The sequence below is a fragment of the Microchirus variegatus genome (assembly GCF_963457635.1).
Source record: "Microchirus variegatus genome assembly, chromosome: 20".
Classification (NCBI taxonomy): Eukaryota; Metazoa; Chordata; class Actinopteri; order Pleuronectiformes; family Soleidae; genus Microchirus; species Microchirus variegatus.
The window spans coordinates 5,940,580-5,953,690 of record NC_139821.1 but is presented as its reverse complement, the minus strand read 5'-3'; positions in this window follow the sequence as shown (position 1 = coordinate 5,953,690).

Here is a 13,111-nt window from a genome sequence, read left to right as displayed (position 1 = left end):
CAGAAAAAAAAATAGACAAAAAAACCCTGAGCTTACCCAAGAAGAACAGCTGTCTATCTTGTGATCTCATGTCAGTACATCTTTATCGTGTTCAGTTTATTTTCCCTTGGGTATGTCGTGATGAACTGCTGTAAATTTGTACAGTTCATGTAAATTGATTGTGCGGAAGTTGTACAGATTTCTATATTTTGGAAGAAAAAGTTCTTTTTTTCTCTGTAATAAAAGATTTCCTATCTTGGCATCATATTCCCCTTGAAGCTGTGTGTTTATTTACCTCAGGTTTAGCCCAAATATGTTCCACATTTACATTTTGTAGTCCAGAAGAATGTTCACACAATATATCTTGTACACAAAGAGCAACACAAACCAAAGAGCCTTGGTGTTGTGGCTGAAAATGGAATTTGACTCAGTTTGTGTGCCCTAAAGTAGACTTAAAGACTTCTTCCTATCTTACACTAGCTAGCTCCTTGCTAGCTCGCTTGTTCCTAGCTAGCTCCTAGCTCACTTGTTCCTTAACTCCCATAGTTCATATTAAAGGCAGAAGAGTTCCATTTATTTTTTCAGTGGAAACAAAATGGTGTAAAAAGAAGTTTAATATCTCAGAAAGTCAATAAAGCAGTGAAAACAATTATCAGTACAAGTTGCTGTTGTTTTTATGATTTTATGGAATCGTCCTGGCTAGCTCACTCGTTAGCTAGCTCGCTAGAAAGGTAGACGTTTTATTCATTTTCAGTGGAAATAAAATGGTTTAAAAAGAAGTTTAACATCTCAGAAAGTCAATAAAGCAGTGTGAAACAATGGTTAGTATAAAAGATATTTGTTATGTTTTTATTCTGGCTTTTATTTAGAATCGATTAATCTGTCAATTGATTACTCGATTAACACTCGAGTTCTTTATATTCTTAATATTAAATATTAGTTAAAGTGTTTGTTGTTGACCAAACTTGGAAATCATGCTCTGTTTTTGTCAAATGGAGCAAAGAAACCAGGACATATTCACATTTAAGCAGCTGAACAATCCAAAAACTTTTATTGTTCATTTATTGTTCAAAAAAAACTTTATTAACCATCGAACAATCATTGCAGCCCTATAGCTTTTATGTTTAACTTTAAATCCTTGAAATCAACCTAGAAACTCAAGATGGGAATTGCACACTCGGCATATTTCCAACTAATATAACACTCAAACTGCAAAAAACATGGAAATCTTAAAGACCAGAAGACGTTTAAGTAACAGTAACAGGAAGTAACTTCATATTCAAAACGGTCACACAGGGTGTTTTTGGACACTTGGAGTAAATAAGTGATGGGATGTGACACAGTGCTGTTAGCAAGCAACAAAAATAAAGTGCAAACTCAGCCAGGACTTTTGAAAAACACACAAAGCTGCTGCTGCTGCTGTCACCGCCGCCTCAGCGGGAACGAGCTGACTGCAAAAAAACAGATTCTGAATTTCCCCAGGTTTCTTACAGTCGAAGAAAGAAGAAGAAGACGACGACATTTGGCTCTTTTTGTGACACACAAACAAAAAGTCGGTTTAGGAGGAGGCGAGGGGAGCTAGTTAGTGTGTGTGTGTGTGTGTGTGTGTTTATTGCAGTGTCACATTTGCCTCTGAAAGGCCACGGGCAGCTGTTTTCTTGTGCACATTCTTCCCTGCACACTGTGAAATTTCCCCCAGTTCAGTCTCTGTGGAAACAGGCCGAAGACAAAGAGTACTGAGCCAAAATAGTTTTGTTGAAAAGTGTCACCTTGTGTGTGATTATGAAGAAAGTTGCAGAGGAGAGGGTGTGGCAGATTACCACAGAAAGATAAGGTGAGGATACTCGAGATTAAGATTAAGATAAGGCACGGGCACGGGACACTTAACAAGTCGGGCCGGTCGATGTGAGGTCACTGACCTCGGCTACGGTTTCCTCGCGAACCTGTTTTTCACGCTAAAATTAGCAGGTGTTCGCAGGAATTTTACACAAAGGAGTTATTTGACGTGGGAGTAAACACACACACATAAAAAAAACCCATCACATTTATTATACCCATTCCAAGTGGGAATAAGCTGTTTATTTTGACTAATTGCTGTCCTTTTAATCCCGTAAGCAACGATTCGTCCGCACGATATCTCCTCTTTGTGTGTTATTGTACAAGATATAGTAAATATGTTTGCTGTGTGAGAACAAAGGCAGTGTGTGTGTGTGTGTGTGTGTGTGTGTGTGTGTGTCTGCCAAACAGAGAGGCAGACATCTGGGACCCACTTTAGTGCCAGTAAGAAGACAGGGGAGCTCTCCTGCAGTGTGTGTGTGTGTGTGTGTGTGTGTGTGTGTGTGTGTGTGTGTGGACAAAAGCTTCACTGCAGCTGCACAACGTCACAACAGCCTCCTGCGAATGTGTGTCACAGCTTCATTTTTTTTTACGTGTATAACAGACAACAAAGAGTCTTTTCTATCGGATCGGTGTTTAACTCGGACGTGGGACGATCATCGTCGTCGTCGTCGAGTCTTATTCTGTTATCATTTATCCGGCTCACTTCGAAAAGCCCTGTCTTTGTAGAGCATTTGTCGCGTGAGTGCGTCGAGTCGTTATCGGTTAAAAAAAACAAAAAAAAAAACAGCCATAGACCTTTAATGAAAAGCACTCAGTCTCTGAACAGAAGTCTATGGGAGAAATTCGCAATTATATGATCGATAACATCGTTCAAACATTTTGCCGAGGAGTTAATGGTCTCAGTCGTTATAGTTTGGGGTCTTCTTCAACCAGATTGGGCGGGAAAAAAATGAGTGCTGGGCACGTTAGCGCGCGTTGACGTCATGTTTACGTGACTCCCGATTGTTAAAACGAGTCTCTAACGTAACTCTTTACTTTAAAAACAGAGGCCCACATACGCAGTTACACAGGTACGCTGGTTATTTGTAGCGCTGCTCTTTCCGTTTGATAATAATAAACAAACGGCTGCAGTTCGCAGGCACGCTAACCGGCGCTAAAGGAGCTAACGCAGCTAACTGGTAAACGGTGCCTGGACTCCCGTGCCGCGGCACGTAAATAAAGTAGTCACACTCGTCTTTTACTGGTCAGTCGTCAGGTGTTAACGTGCGTTAATGTTGACGCCATTAGCATGTTAACGTGCCCAGCGCTAACAAAAAAAACCACATTGGGGCGGGCAATTTGAATTTGGGCTGTTTTTGTCCACATTTGGCAAGTTTTTGTCATCCTGATACAGGTAATTTGTGATGTAAATAATAACATTAATTAGGCCTACACAGCTTAAAGGTGCACATTTTTACGTTCAGCTATCGTACCATTTGTGTAGCCTATGGCTGATGGCTCTTGTTGGTTGCTTTTTGCAAAAACCTTTGATTTAATGCAGATATGAAGCTCTGGATGTGTTTTTTCTATTGCATGTGTTATGATTTTATGGATTTTACACACGTGTCTGGCAACTTCGTGGGTTTGGGCTTGGTTTTTAATTGGATTGGGCGGGTTCTAAGATGGGATTGAGACTGGAAACTGTGTCAAGCTGATCTGGCATGTAAGTCATATATAGACCAAAAATTGTGGAGGAGGCGTGACATAAATATGAACCCAAACAAGAAATGTTTTACTGTAAGTCTGCACGCTTTTGCACATTCTGTGCCCACAGAGAAGTATTTTAATGATCCGTGTGAAGTGAAAATCACAGCTGTGCGAGACTTTATTATCTGAGAGTGAGTCACTCGTGGTTCGTCTTTGAAACAGATCCTGGCCTTGGGTCTCCCGGGGCTATATAGAGACGACACCAGCTAAACCCCCCCCCCCCCACACACACACACACACTCCCCCTCGAGGTCCACCGATCATCCTCTGAGCTGACATCTGCTTTGCCTGAGAACGCTCACGCCCTTCCCCACCAGCAGCAGCAGCAGCAGCAGCGTCCAAACAGGGACAATGAGTAGAAATGGGAGACGGTGTGCGGAGACAAAGACATTCTGTCACGTCACTAAAGTCTGTGTGCATTAACTGAGGGAGGGGCTTCCTATGATATAGGGAAGTGGAAATTGAGGAGGTGTGAAGACGCTGTTTTTGTGCCAAAGACAAACAAAGAGTGTATTTTCTTACAACGCAGGCGTGTTTTTGTGTCTGTTTTCCAAGTATTTGCTCACGTTTTAGTACACACGTGTCTCCTTACATTGTCCTCAAGATGGAGATCTTTGTGCGAGATAAGTGTTGTCTTTTTTATGGCAAAGCAAGATATACACGTGACGACTCCGATCCGTATCTCGGTCTGTCTTCTGCAGCCGGTCGACCTCCTCGTTGCCCTCCCTCTCGTTTCCCTTCACTACAAAAATAATCTCAATCTCATTTATTCAACATCTCCCAGATCTCAGGTTATGTCGGACTCCTTTGACCCCCGTCAACACCTCTGTCTATCTTTATCCCGCACAAGTTCTGCAGACTGACGGTGTCACCAGTCAGCTCGCACTCACACAGCAGAGGAATTCATGCCTGAGTCTGCCATCAGGCCTTATACGGGTATAAGGTTGGGGGGGGGGGGGGGGTATGTGTGTAGTAGTAGTCCACCAGCTTTTCTGTTTCCACGACTTAAATCTGAAAGAAACCAAACCTAAACAATAGTGGATGGAGTTGGCTCATGGGAATCGTAATGTTTGAAATAAGTCATTAAAAAGTATTTAAATCGTGTGATTTCTAATCATTAAAACGTGGTTTAAATAGCCTCTTCTTCACTCTTTCTTTTGTGGGGCTCAGAGGAAGCTGTAAACACAACCTTGACACGTTATTATTACCTTGTAAAGAGTCTCTGTTGTCTCAACTGTCTCTTTTTTGTTTTCTTTTACAGATTCAGCAAACGCGGAGCAACACTGGCATAATGCTGAATCACCCAGTACTTAGTCTCACTCTATTATGTTTTTTTACAAAGTTAGTGTTAATCAAACAGATGTTTGCTGTCGCTGAAAACTTAGACCAAGTCGTCCAATTTCCTTAATGAAGCCAACCAGGAAGTAAGAATATATCGCCTAGCCGCTAAGGGGCAAAAAGGACTGCATTTGAATGGAAGTAAATCAGAAAATGAGTCCACTTCTTAGTTTTTCTTGCAGACTTAATGGTCTCAGTCACTAATTTTTGACAACTCATGACTCTTATTTATATCAGTGTGATTGACAGTTGACATACAATAGCTTCCTTGTCCATCGCTTCTGCTGCCTTCAAAATGGGAGCCCATGCTCTCTCATGTGAGGACGTCACAAGCCATTTGGCTGTAAACAAAACCGTCAGCAGCGACCAAACCAAAACACGGCCTTTTGCACGCTCGGTGCACCATTAAGGAAAAAGAATTAGATCTGAAGAAATGATGTGAGGAGTCCGATCCCACGTTACGTCGTATCTGCACAGCCCAAACGGAGCTCTCTGCGTCCTAATGATAACCCAAGCAGGCTAACCACCGCTGATGTCTTCATCTGTTTGTATTCTCCCACATATGGTTATCTGAAAGTCGGCGGTGAGACATGGAGGCAGCATATTCCTGTGGTCGGCCTCACCCAATCAGTAGGCACCGCTCATAACCACTCAAGAGGGAGAGAGACCAGCTGCCTAAATATAGCCTGGCTTTGGGGCTCAGCGAGAGGCCCTGGATCTGCATGAGGTCCGGCCACACACACGGAGGAGGTGCGAGTATGTATACATTCATACATCACATTTATGTACTTTGAACCTTCCGTATGAAACAGGACAAAGGCACTCAAAGTGATAGCATACATGTCTTTGGCTCAGTCCCATTTCTAAATTTACCCCCCTTAGAAGTGTGTTACAAACAGTGGTGGTTATATCTGGACCTGCAGAGTCGGACACCCCTTCAGGAACGTGCCATATCGTTACGCAAACATGTTTTTGCAGGAGAATAATGCGGTATTGTGGTGTTCTGTCGGCATCATTAAGCACTTCAAATTCACAGAAGTCACCTTCAACCTGGTGGCTAACTGCTACGTCCGTCCTAAAGCCTCGGCCTCACTGTCCAGAAATTAAGATTAAGTCCTTTTAAACATGTCAGAAAATGCCTTCAATACCTGGTAATGCTAAAATAAATTTCAGTTTATGGTATGTATGACTGACTGCAAACAAGCTTTGTTGAGGTTAGCGTAGCTATGCCGCATGCTAACAAATGCTAGCTTGTTAAAAGTTGGATTTCAGTCAGACTAAGACTATAAAGTTTTCTTAATGTCATTTAGACACGTTAGTCCGATTAAAATCAAGCTAGCCTTAGTCAGACTAACATACCTGGATAATGTGATTAATAGTCTGATTACTGTAGATACTCCACAAGAACTTTGTTCTTAAGGTGGAAAGAAAAAGTACATGGTTAGTTCTGGTAAAATACGGCGGCGGCGGCTTTTTTCGTCGGACAACACAGAAACCCCGGCGCGAGCCATGTCGCTGTCCATCTTGCCGTTCGCCGTTTGTTTTTCTGTGACCCAAAGGTCAACAGGAATCAATACGGGCTAGCTTATGGAGAGACACAGCGCCACCTACGGAGGCGGAGTCAGGCGTACACGGACTCAGTTGAGATTGAACTGTGTCTGGCCCTGAATAACCTCCTTTTGAAGGGTTTGTAGCAGTGGGTTCACATGAACAGACATGGTGGGCATGGCTGTGCTCACTTCAGTAAACACACACACACACATGAACTGAAGGTCACTTGCATCACTTCGCCATTGACTTTCTGCTGACGAGAGGATAAAATCCCCCACCCCCTCCCCCCCTGCTGAGAGGCGTTGTGATTTCACAATAACAACAACATTCTTGTACTTCTCTTAAACTCCGAGCTGTTGCTGCAACACAACGTACAACGGGGTCAATTCTGAATACTGTAAGTTGGATGTTGATCACCATCCATTTAAAGGGATTTCGGCAAAAGTGAAACCTAAACCCCATCGTACCCGACAGCACATGCTCGCCGACGTGAACATCACGTGGCCGTTGGCTTTGTTGTCATGGGTTTTGCTTTTCTGAGAAACTGAGCGGAAAAAAACACACACACGAGCGAACACATAACACCTCAGCTGTTTCCTGTTCATAGTGACGGGGGAAGATGTCATTTGCAAGCGAGAGTTTTGCAGCAAGAGATGCAATTCGGAAGATAGCGGACGCGATTCGTTGAACTGAACCCCGGCCGGGACGGATGCCGGATCAGGAATGACGGTTTATTAGAGATAAGACGGGGAAAAATAAAGTGAGAGATTGAGGAACGGAGGGGAAGTGAGACTGAAGAATAGTCAGAGGGACGGGGGTTTAGTGAGAAGTTAGAAAAAACAGCTGAACAGGAAGTTCTGCACCTTTGCTTCACCACTTCCACAGATGTGTAAGAACACACACACACACACACACACACATATAGACAGACACGTGTGTTGTCAAAAGCCTTCAAAAACACCCAGAGTGAAGACACAGGAGTCAGCAGTGTCCAACACACCCGTGTGAACATGTACAGAACACACTGTGCACCGAACACACACACACACACACACACACACACACACACACACACATAGATGGAACAAAAACATCAATATAACCTCGGTTCTTGTACAAAATGTTTCTGTGTTAAATCTTTTATCAGCCCTGGACTTAAAAATAGAAACTTTTCCCAGAAATGTTGACAGCAACACCTAAGAACAACCGAGACTAATGGGCTTTTTTTTCCTTCTTCCCCTTTTCCACAACTTTACTTCGGTCCAAGTCTCTGGGTGATGATGTTCTGGCTCTGGATGATGTGTTATGTTATGTTATGTTATGAAAACAACACATCCGTGACCTACATACGAGTGTCAGCTTAATGAGTAACGGTAACAAACTAATTTCCCTGTGAGACTAACGTGTTACTCATTACCCACAAACCACCACGACAGGCCAGATATAGGAAGATAATGGAAGTGTCACAGATCACAGATCCCTGGTGCACTAGAGGCAGATTTAATGCCATGATGACGACAGAGAGCAGCTTTCGAATACACTATAGATAGATAGATAGATAGATAGATAGATAGATAGATAGATAGATAGACAGATAGATAAAGTCCTCTACAGTTCCCCCCCCGATGCACTTGGGAAACAGAGCGGATGAGTGGAGTCCTATTTGAAGTCACTAATTCTTCCACACTGTGGCCCCTAATATGTGTTGGTAGAATCCATTCATCCGTTATCTACTGCTTATCCTTTGAGAATTGTGGCGGGGGGGGGGGGGGGGGGGAAACCAATCCCGGCTGACAGCGGTCGATGGGTAGAATCAATGTGGGATAATAGATTCACCTCATCGTTCCGTGCACAGCAGTAAGGAGTGGGTGTTGAAAGGGAATCATTTATCAAGTTAACAGAAACCGAAGTTCTGAAACAGAATTCAAAGACATACATACAGTACGTCGTCACACCTCAACAATGGTGTTCTATTCCTTTGTTTTGCTAAAAGTGATTTTACCATCCGTTATCTAACAATTAAACACTTTTTTTTGGTTTAAAACATGCCCGTTGTACTAGCACTAGTAAAAAAAATACTTATGGCTAGTTTAACACAAAGCCAAGCTTTGTTGAGGTTAGTGTAGCTATGCCGCATGCTAACCAATGCTCAAAGTTACGATAATCCTCAATAACATCTCATAGTGCATGTTAAAAGTTGGATTTTAGTCAGACGAAGATCGGTTTTCTTAATGTCATGTAAACACGTTAGTCCGACTAAACACAAGCTAGCCTTAGTCAGACTAACATACCTGGATAATGCGATTAATAGTCTGATTACTGTACATACTCCACAAGAAATTTGTTCTTAAGGTGGTTCTGGTCATACTCATACGGCGACACACACACACACACACACACACACACACACACACATACTGTTGGCCCCGCCTCCTCTACAGCTGTTGGGGAGTGGTTGTGTGTTGAGATATGTGCTACAACCCCCGGCTCCGTCTGCATTTGGACCACTCCGCTGGAATGGATTGGACCCTTGCCACGCATTCCAGCGCTGCCATGTGTTCTCGGTTTGGCCTACTTATGTCACAGAGGGGGGGGGGGACGGCACACACACATAAGCAGAAGAAGCCATCTTGCTGTGAATTTAAGGCTAAGTTGTGCAAACACATGGTACGTGCAGGCACACATGCACAGAGCAGAGTGTAACAGCACAGCAGCACATACTCCCTTAAACGTAAGCAAATGCATTTTTTGTTTTTTTTAACGACGTGCTCCACTGCCCCACTTCACAGCGGACATGAAAGCACGTTACGGAGCGCGTGGGTAGACGGATTGGACTCTTTTATATATATATACGTCTCATAAGGGAAACATCTGCTACCACCTCTCATCCGAGTCCTAACTCGTCTTCTTCTTTTCCTGTGAAGTTGTTTCACGTCCAAAACAACCGTCTGTGAAAAGCCACTCCGCTCCACCCCCTGGAACACGGAATATTCTGGCCTCTCTTTCCGAAAAGTCAACAACTGTAGACATGCTCTCTGTGTTTTTTTTATGACTATGCACAGTGGTCTATAAAAACAGCTGCGGCCCAAATCCTACATCCTGCCATAGTTCTCGTTGCCAAACCCCGCCCCCCCCCCCCCTCCAAAAAAAAAGAGTTCCAGGGCCGCACCGAAATCACAAAAGAATGCAGCCATTTTTGGTTTTTCCCTCGGAAACGTCTGACAAACCGAGTCGATTATTCTTCGAACCTTGGACTGAATTTGACCCGTTGTGTCTTATTGAAAACATTAGCCGCCGTTATTAAATTATCCGTTCGTGCGACTTGGCTGCAGCTTGACGTAGACGGTTCCTGTTTTGGTTTATTCCTGCTCGTCTACGCCCCCCCCCCCCCCTCTCGTTCGTCTGTAAGGATGGGGTCGTTACATCTGTGGTGTAAACTGCAGTTGCTCGCTACAACATGAAAGCAGCCTTTGATTGTGACTGCGTGCATATGGCCGACTTCTTGATTCCATTAAATTGTTGGGTGAGTGGGAGGGAAAAGCTGTGCTTTAAGTAGTTCCAAACTGGACGTCAGATGGCGAACGAGTGAGTGAGCCACGTGGACGACAAACACACACACAATCAGTAAAACTGTTGTTGATTTGTGCTGGACAACAGCATAACGTGTATTTGTTATAGATACTATAGATAACTCACCAACAACAACAGTACAGACAAAATATTTGCATTAAAAAAAAATATTTTGCAGACTGCAAATCATGTTTATGTTTTGAAATCATGTTTTGGCATGTGGCGCCACCTACCGCCGTCTACCAATCATTGCGGTCAGTAGAGTCTCAGCTGCCAAGCAACCACGGGTTGCCAGTTACGTCAGAAAACAAAACCTAAAAGACCTCGGTGTTTTGAATTTGAATGTAGTAACCGTTTTTGGCCACATTCTTACATATGGCGCCTTTAATCTAGTAATCGGTCCATAAAACGTTGAAATGGCGATGTTCTCAAATGTCTTGTTTTGAAAAAATTCAGTTTTAATGATTTCTTTGTGACATGGAGCAAAGAAACCAAGAAAAAATTCACATTTAAGAAGCTAAAACCGATAAATCGATGATCAAAATAGTTGACGATTCATTTCGTGAATCGACTATTCGAGCCTTAATAGCGATGCATCGCGATATCTGTCCAACTGAAGAACACAGAGCGTCCGTGAAAACTCAAAAAGTGCAGGATTTCTCTATTTGTTCACAACATAGAGAACAAAGTGCATAAAGTCTAAATGTATTAAACGTAGCATTCTCCGCCTAGCATTTTCCCCGCTGTAACCTCTCTTTAGGTCAGGTAACTTCGGCCCAAGATTCAAGATTCCCGGACAAGGACCGTTTACTTTCTGTTAATTAGTATATATCGATATTTGCTTTTTATTTGTATTTTAAACCCACTCCTGGCTGGGAAAACACATGCTAAATCACGATATGTGTGCTCAGAGTGCAAATCAGAGCAAGGACATCAGACGTCGACTTATTATTATTCAAACTCGCTCGAGTAAAAGATTAGAAGCAGTGAAACCAGTGAGCGACGACGTGGTCTGGCAATGAGTGACGGCGCCCGTGGGTCAGGGACGGCCGTTAAAGAGTGCTCGCGTTCTACGATTTGCATTTTTTCCATCGGTTCGACCGACATTTGTGGCAAATATGCAAATGTGTTTCGCACGCGTCATAATTTGCCGAGGCAGGTTAATCGCTGGATAATGAGTCGGTGAAAAGTGTTCTTTAAGGTTTAATAATATACTATAATGGTGCTTTTGCTCACTCGTCGTCTTACATCTCACTTAGTTCCAACGCTGCCGCCTCCAGCGATGACCGATGCGGTTGAATAATGTACACAAAGAGGTGAAAGTGCAGTGTTTAAGACTCGGTTGGTGACATTTGGACACTTTTAGTTCCATTTTTGCTTATTTCACAACGGCCTTGTGTGTTAGAGTGTTTTTAGAAGTTTTTCCTTGAAGCCCAAACACAGAAGGAGAATTCCCGATCCGAGTTCCAGCCGTCTTTTTACGTCTTTTTATGAAAACAAACTCATTTACGGCGTCTAACGCCACATTTAGCAGCAGATGCTCGTGTTCCGCGCGGACGACCGAGCGCACATGTGTGAACAATGCCACCAGTTGCCATTTGGGTGGAAGCTCCCTGGTCGTCTGCCAGTATGCAATGAAGGAGAGGCAGAACAAAGTATAATGGAGGGTGTGTGCCGACTCCAGCGGGGGTGGAGGAGGAGGAGCAGGAAGGAGGAGGTGTGGGGGTAAAGTAGAGATAAAGCCAGACGGATGGGGGGGGGGGGGGGCAGACAATGAGGCATGGACATGTCAACAACACCCTTCAGCCTCCTTTAAAACTAATTCTTTGTGCCAGAGTTTTCTTTACATTCTCACTTTTGTGCCAAAGTTTTCCCCCCACAACCTAAAGCCCAATTTATACTCCTGCGTAAAGTGCTCTGCGTAGCTACGCAGAGTCCTCTGCGTCGACGCAGAACCTGTCGAAGAGCCTCTGCGTCGTCTCCGGGTGCACGGAATATTTTTTAAGTGTCCGTCACTCCGTCAAGGGACTACGGAGACGGCAAGAGCTGCGATTGGTCCTCAGGACAGGCCGAGCTAAGCTGCTCTGTGCCGGCTCTCAGTGCGCTCCGGGCGTCCTGACAGAGGCGGAGCTGATCCCCGCCGATAACGCCGCTGCCGAACTATAAATACGTCATATCTTAACACACACAGCACATGTTTAGACTCTAAATGGCCAATTTCTCGCCTCAAATTATCTTAAAACTGCGTTCCGTGACACAGAAAAGTGAGAAACGGCCACTGTTTCAACAACAACAGTCTTTCTCTCTCTTTCTTTCTCGGACGCCATTGCTCACTGTAGCCAGAAGCACAACAACCTTGCGCAGCGACCCCTACTGATCGGGCGGGAAATTGCAGCGAGTGTCCGTCACCACGACGCAGAAGTATAAATGCTCGAGGCGTCTCCGTGGTGACGCAGACGGATAACGCATACGCAGTCGGAGAAGTATAATGTGGCCTTAAGTTCAATTATCCCTACTTTTTGTGACATTTAGTCCACATTTCAGGAAAACCCTGACACTGCAGCTGCACAGGCAGATAGTCAGATAGCACGGTCGGGCAAAGCCGTCACCTGTTGTTGCCCCCGAAAAAAGCCCCGACCCCGTCTCCGGTTTCTCTCGGGGTGTCCACAAAAACGGCCTCAGCTGTCAAGAGAGTCCCAGCGAGCGCTCTCTCTCTCCGTCTGTCAAACCACAAAGAAAGGTCGACTTTCATGGGTTTGTTTCGGCCTCGCCGGCTTTGAACGACCTCCCCCTGGGTGAATGTTTTCAGCTTAGACATCTGTGCCGTGTTGGATATAGGAGTCGCGACATGAACCGGTAATAATGATAATAATAATTCCACCATTTATTTGCTCTGTATCTGTACGTTTTCTGAGGGAGTCTCAGGGTCTTGGTGCTTTCTGGCGAAACCAGAACAAGGAAACCAAATCGGGAGGACGTTAATCTGTGTTACACAGGCAGACGTAAACCCAAACTGGTGAAAACACGGTTCACGAGCCTTTTTGTTAGGTTCAGTAAGCCAAACCAGCACGGAGCCCTGCTGGTGTGA